This window comes from Hippopotamus amphibius, chromosome 4 (assembly GCF_030028045.1).
Source record: "Hippopotamus amphibius kiboko isolate mHipAmp2 chromosome 4, mHipAmp2.hap2, whole genome shotgun sequence".
Taxonomy (NCBI): domain Eukaryota; kingdom Metazoa; phylum Chordata; class Mammalia; order Artiodactyla; family Hippopotamidae; genus Hippopotamus; species Hippopotamus amphibius.
This window is the reverse complement of record NC_080189.1, coordinates 116,811,443-116,826,706: the sequence shown is the minus strand read 5'-3', so window position 1 is coordinate 116,826,706 and position 15,264 is coordinate 116,811,443. Positions and strand designations below refer to the sequence as shown.

General features: G+C 44.5%; 1 protein-coding gene across 2 annotated transcripts in view; it reads right to left on the bottom strand.

Moving 5' to 3' along the window:
* Positions 1-15,264, bottom strand: part of CAMK1D (calcium/calmodulin dependent protein kinase ID) — a 386,176-nt gene that overhangs the window by 288,099 nt on the left and 82,813 nt on the right. The window lies entirely within an intron of this gene.

The window sequence follows — 15,264 nt, the reverse complement described above, 5'->3', positions numbered from 1 at the left end:
GCGATCCCAGTTCACTTCCCTCTCTTCAGAGGGATGCTAAAAGGATTAAAGAGGTAATTATTGCTTCTGGAGCTCTTCAGCTATAAGATGCTCTATAAATACCAATAACCACCCCCTCGAGGGAAAACGCGTTTCATTACAGCAGCGGTAAATGCTGCAGCAGCCTGCAGAAAAGATGGGCTGCATCTTGGAGCAATCTTCTCGTATCCTCAGTGCACCCAGAGTCATCACTGAGTAAAGTAGGGGACCCACATGGCATCCTGCTTTGATTGGAGACCGGTGTGCCCCAGACTGCTAGCATCTCATACGTCTATCCATTTTATGTGCCCATCCAATGCACACTTATTAAGCCCCTGCTGTCTGAGGGGCGGTATAGCATTGTGGTTAAGTGCCTGGGCTCTGGAGCTGGGCTGCCTGGTGGGAATCCCAGCTCTGCCCACACCCCAGTCGTCCGACGTCAGGCAAGTCACTGCACCTCTGCACAGTGACACAGAGGTCCTCACTCATCACACAGGGATGATCATGGAAGCTACTTCACGAGGTCATTGTGAGGATTCAGCCGGTTCATTTGTGTCCAGCGGTCAGACCTCTGTCTGATACACGGGGAGCGCTACAGAAGGGACCACTACAGAACTTACCAAATGTAAGGGTCTGTCGTATTTCATCCATTCCTTGACTATTTTAAATTCGATTATTTTAGCATCAGAATCAAGATGAAAAAGGAAGGAGTCAGCAAATAGCAGTGGACCCAGCACTTAGCCATGCGTGGAAAGCACAGAAGTAGAAGATGTGGTCTTCTCCAGAGCCCCACCAATGAAGGGTATTCAGGTGTGTTTATCTTTAGCTGCCAGGCGGCGGCACAGAAAGGGAGTGGGGAGAGGAGCCTTATCCAGATATTGTTTAGAACAGCCCGCTCACAGCAGTCAGAACGCGGACAGGCTTCTGGTCCAGGTTGTTACTGTCCGAGGCTCTGTATGGGCTGAGCGCTCTCCCAGCTCCTGCGCGCCCGCCCCTTCCCTCTGCCTCGTGACCCCGTGGGTGCCAAAATCTCACCTGAAAAAGGAAGAGCCGCCCACCTCAACCTCCCACCAGGGAGCCCTGAGTCCATCCACCCTGGGCAGTGAGCACCGTCCCTCCACGGCAGGGGCCCGAGGTGCACTTCCCGTCAAGCAAAGGGCACACCTGCCGTCGGACACGCCCAGGTGTGAGTCCCTGTCCTGCCGCTTAGCGGAATGGCTCCCAGCAGTGCTTCCCCAAGTGCGGTCCCTGCAGCAGCAGCAGCACCCAGGAACCCACCAGAAATGCAACTCCTCCCGCTCCATCACAGACCCGCTGAGTCAGAAACTCTGGGGATGGGGTCCAGCAGCCTGGGTTTTAACAAACCACCCGGGGATTGTGATGCCCGCCCAAGTTAGAGAACCACTGGCTTGGAGAAAGTGACAATTTTTCCTGGGTCACAGTTTCCTTACTCAGGAAAGGGGGTTAATAGCACTGACCTCACAAGGCTACAATGTAAGAATTAAATGAGCCAATAGATGTCAAGCACTGGGTATGGTGCCCCAAACATGGTAGACACTCAATACACTCTACCTATTATTATTATTATTATTATTATTATTATTATTATTATATCATCATCATCATAATCACCACCGTCTAAGTCTGGAACAGGTTCACAAAAGAGCAGTAGCTCAGAAACAGCCAGAGTAAGACTAGACCATGACAGCCCTGCTTTTCAGGGAAGTGGTTTAAAGGACAGTCCAAGGACAGAAGCGAAGGGGAACTGGTAGATACATCCTACCTTGCCCAAGGCCACCCGAGGGCCCCTAGGATCCCGGGGTCTCTCATCCACGTCACCTGTGATCCATGGAGATTCCCACAAACTCTGACTCCTCAAGCATCTTGGGGGTTGGGAATCCCAGAAATTGCAGCAATCCCCACTTAACTGTTAAAATAAAGATAACAGGAGTTTTGGGGCAACCCCACTGAATGGAAAACTAGAGGTGTCTGAGCTCAAATTACTGGTATTTAAAATGCACAGTGAAAGTCCTTAGAACATGTTCTGAATTGCTGAAGGGTATTTTTAGTAAGCAACGATAAGAAGAATCACGTCCAGACTGACAGCATCTGGAATCCAAGAGCTAAGGAGAGAGTAGCTGGAAGATTTCATCTTGGGTTAAACACCACCACTATCTGAAACAACTCTGGCAGAGGTCGCGAGGGCCTTCCAACAGCCAACTGCGGTGGACACTGGTCTACCACTGTCCCCTCTGGAGTCTAACAGTTGACCACTCCAACACCCTCAATCTCCTCCCTTTAACCTCCATCAATCACCTGTCCTAGTTCTCCTATCGGCACCCTGACCTCGCTCCTCCTCATCTTCTGGGGCTCCTCCCCCCACTCACACAGCCGCCACACCTCCTGCTTCTCTTCCGCCCACCCACTGAGGTCCCATTCTTCCCACTCTGGAGTGTGCGTTGTGCATATGAAGATAAGGAATGAAAAAGCCCCAGGTCAGATGCCATCTCTTCATCTTGTTCTACTGTCTACTCTGTCCCCTAATATGGATACAGAGGTGGACAAAGAAGAGGCTGGTCTGTCCCTGGTCTCCTCTTCTTGTGCCTTTCTTTCTTCTCTCTGGCCATCTCATCCCCTGGGCATTGGGATGACTTCATGGCTACCTCCAGCCCCAGGTTAATTCTAAGCCCTAGAACTTCATATACCACCACCTACTTCCCTCCACCTGGATGCTCCACTAGCATCTGGAGATCAGGATATCTGAAAGCGAACCCATTATCCTTCTTATAACATCCGTTATGACTCGCCCCAAATTCACGTTCAGAGTCGGGTACAAAAATTCAGGTGGAAAAACTTATGACCCTGAATATCAAATTACTCTCCTAGTTTCACCTGTCCCCTTCGAAACAAACCAAGAAGATATTAACCTTCATGACAGATGCCCAAAATAAAAAATCGTGACACGATAAGAGAAATGCCTGTAAAGAAATATAACCATCCTCTCCGAATAGGACTCTAAATTCACACTAATTACACTGTATCTTTATCTCATTTTCTAGTTCCATTAGACAGTTGTGTCTATCCCCACCCTGCAGAGCATCCGCAGGTCCATGGAACTTCTTCTCCTGGTTTGGAGAAGCCCAAAGTAGGTGTACGAATACTATCTGTCATCTCTCAGTACCCTCCCCATTTGCCCGCCCTCCTAGTAAATAGGGCCACGTGGTCGCCCAAGCTAGAATGTTGGGATCCCCTCTAGACTCTCCTCTCTCCCTCATGCCCCACCATGAAGTGCAGACTCGTGAATGCGCCTATTTGTACTTCCCAGGCTGTGCTCAAATCCGCATCCATCTCCCTGCCCCTGCTCCACATCCCCACTGGCACTTCCACCGCTCAGGGAGTAGTCACCTCCTGCTTGGAACGTGTCCGTAAGTGCTTCCTATTTCATGTCCACTATGCTTCCCGTCTCATAGACGTGAGGAGGAGAATTCACTCTAAAACACACTCCTCCTGAAATCTGTCTCTAATATTATATTAAGTATGATTCAACATGGTAGAAGGGTAGGAAAAGAAGGAGGCTATTTCCATGCCCATAAACACAACCATACTACAGTCCTCAAGCCCAGGTCTCAGAAGGATTAAAACCTCATGGAAGATCCAAAAGAACCAAAAGCAGGGAATTGAATATCTGATATATATTCATAGCAACATGATTCACACTAGCCAAATGATGGAAGCAACCCAAGTGTCTGCGGAGGGATGAATGGATAAACAAAATGTGGTCTATCCACCTAGAGATTCTCATACTAAGTGAGTTCAGACAGAGAAAGACAAATACCATATGCTATCACTTATATGTGGAATCTAAAACATGACACAAATGAACTTATCTACGAAACAGAAACAGACTCACAGACATAGAGAACAGACTTGTGGTTGCTGAGGGGGAGGGGTATGAGGGAAGGGATGGATTGGGAGTTTGAGGTTAGCAGATGCAAACTATTATACGTAGAATGGATAAACACCAAGGTCCTACTGTATAGAACAGGAAACTATTTTCAATATCCTGTGATGAACCATAATAGAAAACAATGTGAAAAAGAATGTATATACATATATTGTGTGTATATATACGTGTGTGTATATATAAATATATATATATCTGAATCACTTTGTTGTACAGAAAAAATTAACACAATATTGTAAATCAACTATACTTCAATAAAATAATTTTTTAAAAAATGTGGTCTATCCATGTGGTGGAATATTATTCAGCCTTGAAAAAGGAATGAAGTTCTGTCACATGTTACAACATGGATGAACACTGAGGACATTAGAAGTGAAATAAACCAGACACAACAAGACAAATATTATATGATTCCACTTACATGAGAGGCCTACAGTGGTCAAATTCACAGAGACAGAAAGCAGAATAGCGGTTGCCGGGGGCTGAAGTGTTGGGGAGAAATGGGAAATTGCTTAACCAGGTATAGTTTCAGTTTCAGAAGATAACAAGTTCTGGAGATGGATGGTGGTGATGGTTGTACAACAACGTGAAGGTACTTAATGCCAATGAACTGTACGCTTAAAAGTGGTTAAAATGGTAAAGTTTATGTTTATATATATATATAAAGTCTACTTTATATAAATATATATAACTACAAAAAGTGATAAAAAAAAAAAACTCTCTCGGACGAGGTACCAGTTAGGGTCACTGTCACAGAGCAGCTGCTTCCCCTGTCTTCCAGTGATTCCCCAAAGGTACTGTTAGCAAAACTGCCAGCCTCCCATCCAACCCAGAAATGGAAGGAGGGTCCAAAGAGACTTAAGAAAAGCATCTAATTAAAAAAATTCCTTTTATTATAGAGCAAAATACTTTAAATCATACCAGTATATTTCTCATTTAATTCAAACATTAAGCTCCATTAGCATATAGGGCATGTTTTGTTATAAACGGACATTGGTTTAAAAAATAGGTTCCAGAATTGCCTCCTCAGTATATATAATTCTGAGACAGTGAGTCTAAAAAGACTATTCCACCAGATCCCCCACAAACATTGCAGGGACTTCTGACCTGCCTTCCAAGATCAAGTCTCCATCCGTCTCCAAGGAGAAAGAATTATCTGTACAAACCTCAGATCCTTTCCCCCATGACTTGACACCTTTCCATGGCCTCTTGGGGCCAGCACAGTAATGTCCAGCTCTGGAGTATGAGAAGTGACAAGCTGGGCCATTAGAGAATTACCTCTGGGCCATCTGGTCACCCAGAGTAGGTGCCTGGCTTGAATCCCAGCTCCACCCTCTGCTGTCTGAAAGACCGCCTGTAAATCTCAGCCTCTCTGGCCTCAGTTTATTCATCCGTAAACTGGAAACAATAATAGTTCCTTCCTCTTAGAGTTGCCATGAGGATTGAATTAATAGCTATAAAATGCTCAGTGTGGTACACATAATAAGGACCACGCAAGTGTTAACTGTTGTTATCATTTTGACATACAAGGATCTTCACGATGTAGCCACAGCCTATTTTTTCCAAGTGCAACTTCTGACCTTGATTCCTGCATGGATCATCTTGCTACCAGATCTTCTCCAACACATCACACCGTTCATGCCTCCAGCTTCACATGTGCTGTTCCTCCCGCCTGCACACCCTCCTCCCTCTGCCCCACACTGACCTGGCAAACTCTTGAAGGGGTGTCACTTCACCACGGGTGGCTTTCCTGGCTCCTGGACAGACTCCTGTCCATTTTCCTCTGGGTTTCTGATGGCCCTTGCCCACCATGAAAGCAACCCCCACCTTGGACATGTGTCGGCTCACCTGGCTCCCTAGGTGAGAAGCAGTGGACTCCTGGGAGGCAGAGGCTGTGCGACTGATCCTTGCACACACGGCCTCAAGCAGAGGGCCTGGCACATAGGAGACATCCAATAAAAGCTGAATGAATGAATGAGTGAATGTTGAGCACGAAGAGTGAGACTGATACCAGGAATGAAGGGAGAGGAAAGGACGAGACAAGCTTTGTGCCAGACCTCACGTGGGAAGAAGTGTGTGCTCTAGGGAAAGGAAGAGAAGCCAGGTTTTCATCTCAGGGAGGAAAGAATCAAAGGACACGTGGGCTGAGGGATCAGTGATGTGGTGTGCAGACCATCTGAGGCTCACCGGTCTGGCCAGGCCGGAGCCATCCATGCAGGGGCTAAGTTTAGACGTGAACCCACAGAGACAAATGATGGGGAGCTGCGTGGATAGTGGCTCGTTTGTATCTCAAAAGGCCTTCACGTCTCAGTAAACTGAGCGATATACCCCAAAGGGCTATATATGTGATATACTGGACCAAGGATAAGGGCAGAGACATCTCCCAGCCAAGCTAAGAAGCACGGCTCTCTCAACGTGTCTCCTTATTGCACCAGCAGTAAAGGAAGAAATCTGAGAGCCACTGGGCAGGTGGAGAGATGGGTGGAGAACCCAGGGTGGGGTGGAGGGCGGTTTCTGGTGCTGCCTTTCCTGATTCTCAGGAACTTGGTGAGCGGAACTGCCTTCGGCGGCTGGAACAGCTCCTGGCCTTAACTTTCAGATTTGGGGTTGCTGAGCTCTAAACACCCAGGACACGTTTCACATGGTCACCTGACAGGCAAAGCCAGCCCCACCTGCAAACTGGGTTGACCATCTTGAATGAGATGCTGTTTCCAGCCAGAAGTCAACATCGGGAAGAGCAAGCTCAGGCCACAAAGTCAACATGAAAGAGAATCAAAAGGAAGCCACTCCATGGGTACCCAGGCACAGGGATGCAGACCAAGTCTGACACCCACCCTCCGGGAGGAGCAAGCCCACACCCACCGCCTGCAGGGAGCATGCGCACAGGCGGGGACGCAGGCTCCATGAGCAGCCGCTCAGCTTCCAGCTCCTGATCCACGTGGGGCAACAGAGGAGGAGAACTAAAAATAAACGTGCAGGAAACACACACACTGGGTGAAAGGAAGAAAGGAAGCAAGAGAGGAAAATGAGAGGGCACTAACCGTACTCCAACTGCAAGAGGGAGGGTCAACCCCAGACACACACACACCGCCACCCCCACACACCACACACACGGGAGCCCTGTTTAGTACACAGGCGCAGGGCACTGGGCCATGACACTCACTTCAAACAAAAACTACGTTTCTTGGGATTCAAAAGGCATCTATAGTATTTTAAGGAAATTTTACAATATGAGAAGATGCCCTGATATGTCATTTAATGAGAAACGGAAGAAACAACATACAATATGAAAGTAACTGTGTTAACTATATGCATAGAAAAAGCCTGCAAAATATTGATAGATAAAAATTTAACAGTGGTGATTTCTGGGTGGCAGGATTAGAGCTGATTTTTATATTCCTCTTCAAATGTTTACATATTATACAAAGTACAGGGAGCACACTTTCCTTAATTACCAGAAGCAAGCCTGGACAACTATGTAAAAAGCCAAGGTTTTCACAGCATTAGAGAAAATCATTATGAAATCTGTGAGGCAAATGTAGCCCTCGAGCCTGGCTGTGTTTCGGTAATAATGGGCATTTTGAGACAATCTGAAAAACCTAATTATCTAGTTGCTTACTAATATGTGAACATTTGGAACCACTGAGACACATCTTTGAATACAAAGAAAAATCCAAAGCAATCAAGCAGAAATTCAGCATCCTTTTTCTGGTATTCATCCATTTACTTAAATATCAGAATATGCCCCCAAAGAAAATGTGTCAATACTTAAGAAGAAGAACCTAGTAAACCAAAACAGTGAGGACAGAGAAAAAAAAAACCTGCCAGGAATAACAAGTTTCAGTGAGAACTGATCATATATCAAGGCTTAAAAGAATAATTTAACATGTGCATTTTCCAAATCCCTTGAAAGGGTCATTTCAGTTAACTCATTCTCCAAGTAAAATATAACCTTAGTTTCTCCAGAAGCTGCAAATTTGAAAAGCAGATTCTGAAAAATGTACTAAATAACATTATACTATATTTGCAAAAGCAGGTTATTATATCAGCTTTTCCAAGGAAAAAAATGTTCTCAGGGTTCCCACATAGTAAGTTGTTTACATAGTTATTTTAAGAATTAGTAATTCTTGTGAAAGGCATGTCTTTTATTTTCCAAATGTACAGGAGAGGATGGCAAATCAGATCAGGGAATATTATGCAAATAGGCCTCCCTTGGCTGTGTCTAAGCCAAGGCAGGGAACGGACTGCTGGCTGTCTGCACACCCCAGAGGGAAGGCCTGTCTCAGAGGAAAGAGTTAATTCCATGAGTTAGTTACCTGGACAGGTTGAAATGCAGACATTTGTAGGTCTACACATGCAAAGGGGAGGGGAGGGGGAATCTTGATCTTCTAACGCAGAACACTGAATTTAATTCAGGAGTATAAAACTGCTGGGTGTTTTTTTTTTCTCTCCCTAAATAGAAATGAAGCCACTTTCCCACTTCAGAGGAGCCCCCTTAGGCTCAGTGGGGCCACAACATCCAGGGTCGCAGGAACAGAACCCAGCTCTTTGCCCTATACTATACCACTACCCTCCTCTTCTCTCTCCATTTCCTCTGTCAGGGGGGCTCCCCTCAGCATCTCCCTCCCCTCAGCATCTCTCCCCTGAGATGCTGACTTCATTTCCATTGGTCTTAATGACCCACCTTTCGGGGCAGGATGCTGGGGGCAGATGAGATTTGAGAAGGGACTGCTAAATAATGGATAAAAAGAGGCACCGCCTGCCCTCCAATACCTAATTATTTGCTTGCCTGAATCCAGTAAGAAAAACAATCCCATGTAAGGAAAGGATGACAAAGACAGAGGCTCATTCTTCTCAAACCTTCAGGAAACTCTGGTTCAGAAGGGGGAGGGTGTGGTCTGGGATTCAGGCACAGACCAGACTTGGAGCTCCCACAAGCCTAAACCATCACACATGTTCCTGCCACATGGCTGGACACTGGAGTTTCGGAAAGAGGGGGCTGGGCAGGAGAAGTACCTACCAGGGCAGCCGGCCCATCCCTGGAAAATGCAGGACAATGCTCCCTTCCTTGCCTTTGAGCTGCCAGACAGTCTTTTTCTGTTCTCAAGTCCTACAAACGCCGTGGGAAAACCTCTCCTCCTTGACTGGGGACTCCCCCATCCCAGTCATCCCACACTCAACTCTCCTCCACATCTGGAAACCAGCCTCATCTCAACAGCTGTCCACTAAGTCTGGTTCCATCTTTGCCACGGGAGCCCACGACCTGGCTTTTATTCTCCCCAATCATATTTCACCATTTTAAAATCACCTGAAAAAAACATATTTGAATAAAATCAGCAGACCAAATCAAATGACACGGATGGACTGTCACCATGTCAGCATCCTGGCTGTGATACTGGGCTACAGTGTTGTAAGATGTTGCCATTGGGGGGAACTGGATAAAGGATACACGAGCTCTTTCTATATTATTACTGTAATATTTATATATATATATACACACACACATATAATTCCTGTACTCATGTAAATCAACAATTACCTCAATTAAAATGTCCCTTAAAGAAAACCCAAAGAACATATTTTATAAGCTTCATGTGAATAGAGACCAACCAAGAGGTCATCCTACCCAATGATTAAGACAGTCATACAAACTGAGCCTGGCTGCTGTCCAGACTTCTGTCATTCAGCAAATACATATGTCATCCTTCAGCGTGCTGGTTACCACGCCAGGCATTACGACATCTGTCTCAGCTGATGTTCTCAGAAAATGAACAGTGATGAGAGAAAAAAAATCACTGAGGAAGCCCTTGTGCGACTGACAATTTCATTTTTTTAATGGAGGTGAAAATATTTAGACACCCATGAAATAACCACACTATTTATGACGGGACACTGCTCCAGTGGTAATTCATCAGCTCACAGAGTTCCAGCTGTCCAGAAGACATGAGGGCGGATTCCCCGCCACCAACTCTGACTCCTTCCTACATGCTTAACCAGGCAGCATCCTTCATCCTTCCGCTCTTCACATATTTAGGAGCAAGTTTCTCAAGAGGCCATGAGAGGGAACCTGATACTTGGTTTGCTTCGAAATGAGTTGACAAAATCCTATATGTCTTTTAGAAAGTTCAGGATCTCTTCAAGCAACTGTGCTCCAGGCCATGACAAACCCCTGTTTAATATGCTGCTTTGTTTGGCAGTTCTTATTTGCCCAAACTACGTGTAGCTCTCAACTAGTTTAAACAGCCCTTCGGAGCTACTGTGGTGACCTTCCCGTAACTCACAAGGACCAAAGGCACAGTCCCAGGAACGGACTTCTCCCCAAGGGACAGAGGTTTCAAGGACCAACAATCTTCCTTGGCATATTTATTGCTGCTTGTAACATATCAAAGTATTTTTAACCCATGATCTCATTTGCTTCTTAAGATACATGTCAATACTTTGACATGAAACTGAAACTAACTCTCAAATATTTATCAGTTCTTGGTTACTCAGGAATTGATGATTCAAGATTATTTTAGCCTTTTTTTCTGGCCTCCTCCTAGCTTTGGGGACCTTTTGCCCCCATTTCTACCAGGGAATAGGCAATAGTTTAGGAGAGACAGAATGGGTCTTGAGTCTGGGAGGTGAGGTTACAGCTCAGCTGCATAATTCACGGGTGACCTTGCATTTGGCCTCTCTGAAGCTCAGGCTCTTTATCTGTAACATGGGGGTAACACCCACACGCAGGGCTGAAGGGATGATTCAATGTAACAATCTGAATAGTCCACTGTAGTGCTCGCTCAAAATGTTACCCCTTGAGCCAAAAGTTGTTTTTGAAATAAGACTCATTCAATAGAAACAAGAAACTAACAACCAACACGAAATTTTAGGGTTATCAGAGAATTTTAATTATCTGCTCAAATCCCTGGGTAATTGAGAATTATCTGTAATAAGTGGCTGCCTCAGAAATGCCCGGATGAGCAGGGGGATTTCTTTCTTTTCATTTATCTGAGTTAGTAAAGAAATGCTGCCCTGTTATCTTATCCTTCAATTAGAAATCCCCCATTAAAGCTCTGCAGGTAACTAAAATCCACAGAAGTCTAAGTACTTTACGGGTGTGTCCTCATCGGATTTCCACATTACAGATGTACATGCAAATGCAGGGTTTAGAAATGATGTTTATTCCCTGCGGAGGCTCTGAAGGACGGGGAAACAAGTGTGTGTTTAGCCTTCTGCTGAAGAATATTGCCTTATGAACCATACCTAAGTGGCCAAATTTCAAAGAATATGAAATATGACAAAATGCACTTGGAGTGAATATACTGACCACTCCTTTCTGCCTTGTCTGGCATTAGCCGTTAACGCTGAGCTTCTCCAATTACAGTACGGGTTCCAGAGGGGTGGGTGAAGCCACAAGATTACGGTGGCACATCTTCCTGACGCATCAGCGGCCTCAAGGAGAGTCTGTGAACCATCCAGAGATGCCCGAGTTCATGTAGTTGCTACTCTCTACATTGGAGAGTCCCTCGGGGGAAAGGCTGAAGGGCACTTCTGCGGGTGGAGGAAAATGCCAAGTTACGGAACACCCATGTGCCTAGGTGTTGCACACCATCGTCTTAGATAAGTTCTTACTTAGTCATTCAACAGTCATGGGAAGAAGAGGGGGGAAACAGCCAGGGACTTTTATTACTGTTTTGAGATACATTTTAACTGGGTTTTCAGAACCCAGCTCAGCATTTATCTCACAGCCTTTGAGTCTCAGACCCTAGGTGAGAGAAAAGCACCAGAACTTGGTAGTGAAAACACACCCGCGACAACCGCAGACGTGAGAAAATTGGTTGATATAGGTACAGATGTGCTGGCGGGATATGAATTCTCGTTTACTTTAAAAGGTCAACTTTGGGAGATAAACAAATGATTATATTTACTAATAAACACTAGAACCAATACATGATACATTTATAAATTTAAAATATATATGTGTGTATGTATATATATATTTATTTATTTTTAACTGCTGCCCTGTTATCTTATCCTTCAATTAGAAATCCTCCATTAAAGCTCCACATGTAACTAAACTCCACAGACCTCTAAGTACTTTACGGGTGTGTCCTCATCGGATTTCCACATTACGGCTGTACACACAAATGCAGGGTTTAGGAACGTTTATTCCCTGCGGAGGCCCAGAATGACTGGGAAACAAGTGTGTGTTTAATGAGCTTTCTGCTGAAAAGAACTGCCTTTAATATTAAATATTTTAAAAATACATATGTATTTTTAACTCTTAGAGTTTATTTTCATTCCCTAACTCAGTCAGGAAATAAGTTTGCTCCCCACATGTATTTCAGCCAGTGTTTGCTCAATGGAATTTTGCCAAGAGATGCACCTTCTCTAGCATAAGGCTCCTTTCTTCTTCCCAGCCCACTCAGAATGGTCCTGTCCATGCTACTGTTAAGTGCTGCCCTCTGAGTTATTTTTACCAACATGAGAGACCCCCTTACCTTAACTGGTTAGAAATAAAAGCTCCCTGAATCAACTCAGACCACTGAGCCTGTCTTGTCTGTCCTTCGATCCCTTTCCTTTTTAATAACATATATGATAAAGAAATCTTAGGGAGTGAGTGCCAATGAAATATACAAACCTCAACTCTTATTTTTGCTGTCCTTGCTACTGTCGCATTTTACACCCATCCTGCCGGGCTGCCTTGAGACGCTCACAAATATGGTCAAATGTTTATTAGCAGTTTAAGAAACTCTTAACAAGCCAGAAATACAAACTGAACATTCAGGAAAACATGCCCATAAAATAATCATTTATTTTTCATGAAATTAACAAAATTGAGGCTTGGGCAAAACACTAAGACCACTGTGAATACACACTCATCTTCTTTCTTCATTGACTCACAGAGAAACTGAGGATCTGGCTGTGTGCAAAAGATGTAAGAAGTGTTGGATGGGAGTATTCAGGGTAAGTGGATAGCAGAGCATAGCGTCTCCTGTGTACTTAGGAGAAAGAGATGCTCCCAGGAGAAGCAGTCTTCAGTTTCTGTGACAAGCAACAAACTTCTGCCTCCAAAGATGTTGTGACGAAACAAAACAGTCTCCACTCTGTGCCACTAACCTGCTGTTAGGAGCATGTATCAACTACAATCATAGAGGAAGAATACCTAAAACTAATTGTGGAAGATTTCCTAAGCTGGTGCACTGCTATGGGGTATGTTTACTTTAAAAAAGTCTCTTGCTAAACTGCCACGTCTACAAGTAAAAGGCATTAGAGAATCAGCCCACCTTTGTTGAATTTCCCCATCGCCCTGTCTCACCTTTGTATCCTTGTCTTTCTTATTTCCCCTTTGAAAACAGAGTTCAGAAGAGTCACAGATGTAGAAAACAAACCTATGGTTACCAAGGGGGGAAGGGGAGGGGGTAAAATGGGAGACTGGGATTGACACATGCACACTACAGTATATAAAACAGGTAACTGATAAGGACCTACTGTACAGCACAGGGAACTCTACTCAACACTCTGTAATGACCTGTATAGGAACAGAATCTAAAACAGAGTGGATATATGTATATGTATAACCGATTCACTTTGCTGTACACCTGAAACTAACAAAACATTGTAAATCAACTATATTCCAATAAAAATTTAAAATAAAAATAAATTTAAAAAACCTAAATTCGGGAAGAAAACTTAGCAAGCACCGAATGCGTATTCTCTGTCCCCAGATTCCTTGCGTTATCCTTAAGCATAGCTGCTAACACGTCAAACACTGTTCGCAAGGCTGCCTCACTGTTAATGACGGAGAATGTGGACAGTCCCACCATCGTGGACCAGCTCTAGCGACTCCCCCAGCCAGGCCCAGTGATGCTGTCAAACATTCCCACAAGGCCAGCACAGGTGGCAGAGCGGAAGACTTCATGCGATCCCAGCCCCTCCTTCTCTTTATCTACCAGGATGCAAAGACCACATCCTTCTAAATTCACCCTGAGATTCCAAAAGAACAGATGTGACAAAGTTTTGAAACGGCTACCCTCAAAGACAGCCCAAGCCTCTTAAGCAATACAGCACAGGGAGATAGAACGGCAAGCTTCCACCATCACTTTGCTGTGCATTTCCTAGGACGAGTGTGGATTCTGGAACCCCTGGGCATGTCCTTACTATTCTACAGAATGGAGTTTATCATGATTAATAAATAAGAATCTGTATTACTCTGCATTTTTTGAACCTTAAAACAAATCTGATTTTGGGTGCTTTTGTAACTTACAAACCTAGGGTTGTTTGTGAACATGCTGGTTCCAGATAGAGCTACATTTTGGACTTTGGTTGCCAGGAAAATTCCAGATTCCCAAGTCTGGCAGCCAATCTGTGTTGTTATTCCTTTGTATCTGAGCAAGACTGAAGTTGTAGCACTGGAGACGCAAGAAACACTGTGACCATCAGATTTTCCTATCCCTTTGATCTCTGCTCTTCACATTTCACCAAAACTGAATTGAACCCAAAGAAACAGAGAAACATCTCTCTTTCAAAAAGTCATTTCATCACAGAAACTTTGAAAAACAACCATCTTAATCATTCATCTGATTCAGAAACTATGAAAGAGAAATCTGCCAGTAAAAGACCAGAATAAGGAAAAAAAAAAAACAGAATAAACACTAGAGATGCGTTTCAAATGCCTGTATTATCTACTGTGAAAATACCTCCATGGTAGTTTCAGACAATGGTTGTCATGAAGATATACGGAATGTGAGGGTTATGTGGCATGTGTGCATTTCAGGTTTCTATAGTTCATACGTCACAGTAAAGGGACAGTTTACATTTAGCCACTTTCTGAATGGAAAAACAAATAACAGACCTGTCATAGTAATATCTGTTTAATCTGATGATTAGAGTCACAAACCGTATAGATAACATCATCCCCACTACAGCCCCACTGCTATGAAAACAACCACGACACTCAAGTCAACTTTTTGATATATTCTACTAAATCCATGTCTCCTGCCAACCCGACAGTAGACTGGGGTACAGTGACTGCTCTAATGTGTTTATGTCTCTGTTTGACACTTAAGTGGAATTGATCTTATGGTAAAATGAAATCCTGACTGCTATAGCAGAAGATGAAAAGTGAGAACTGACCCCACGTTATTATCCCATGTGCAACAATTCTGTTCACAAAGGCACCAGGAAGACACAGGGATATAGATGAGCAATGACCCTCCCTTCTGACCTCAGCATGGACTCCTTTCACCGCCTTCTCTGGACCCCGGCAGCAGAGGCTTCTCTCCCTGCCTCATCACCTGCTT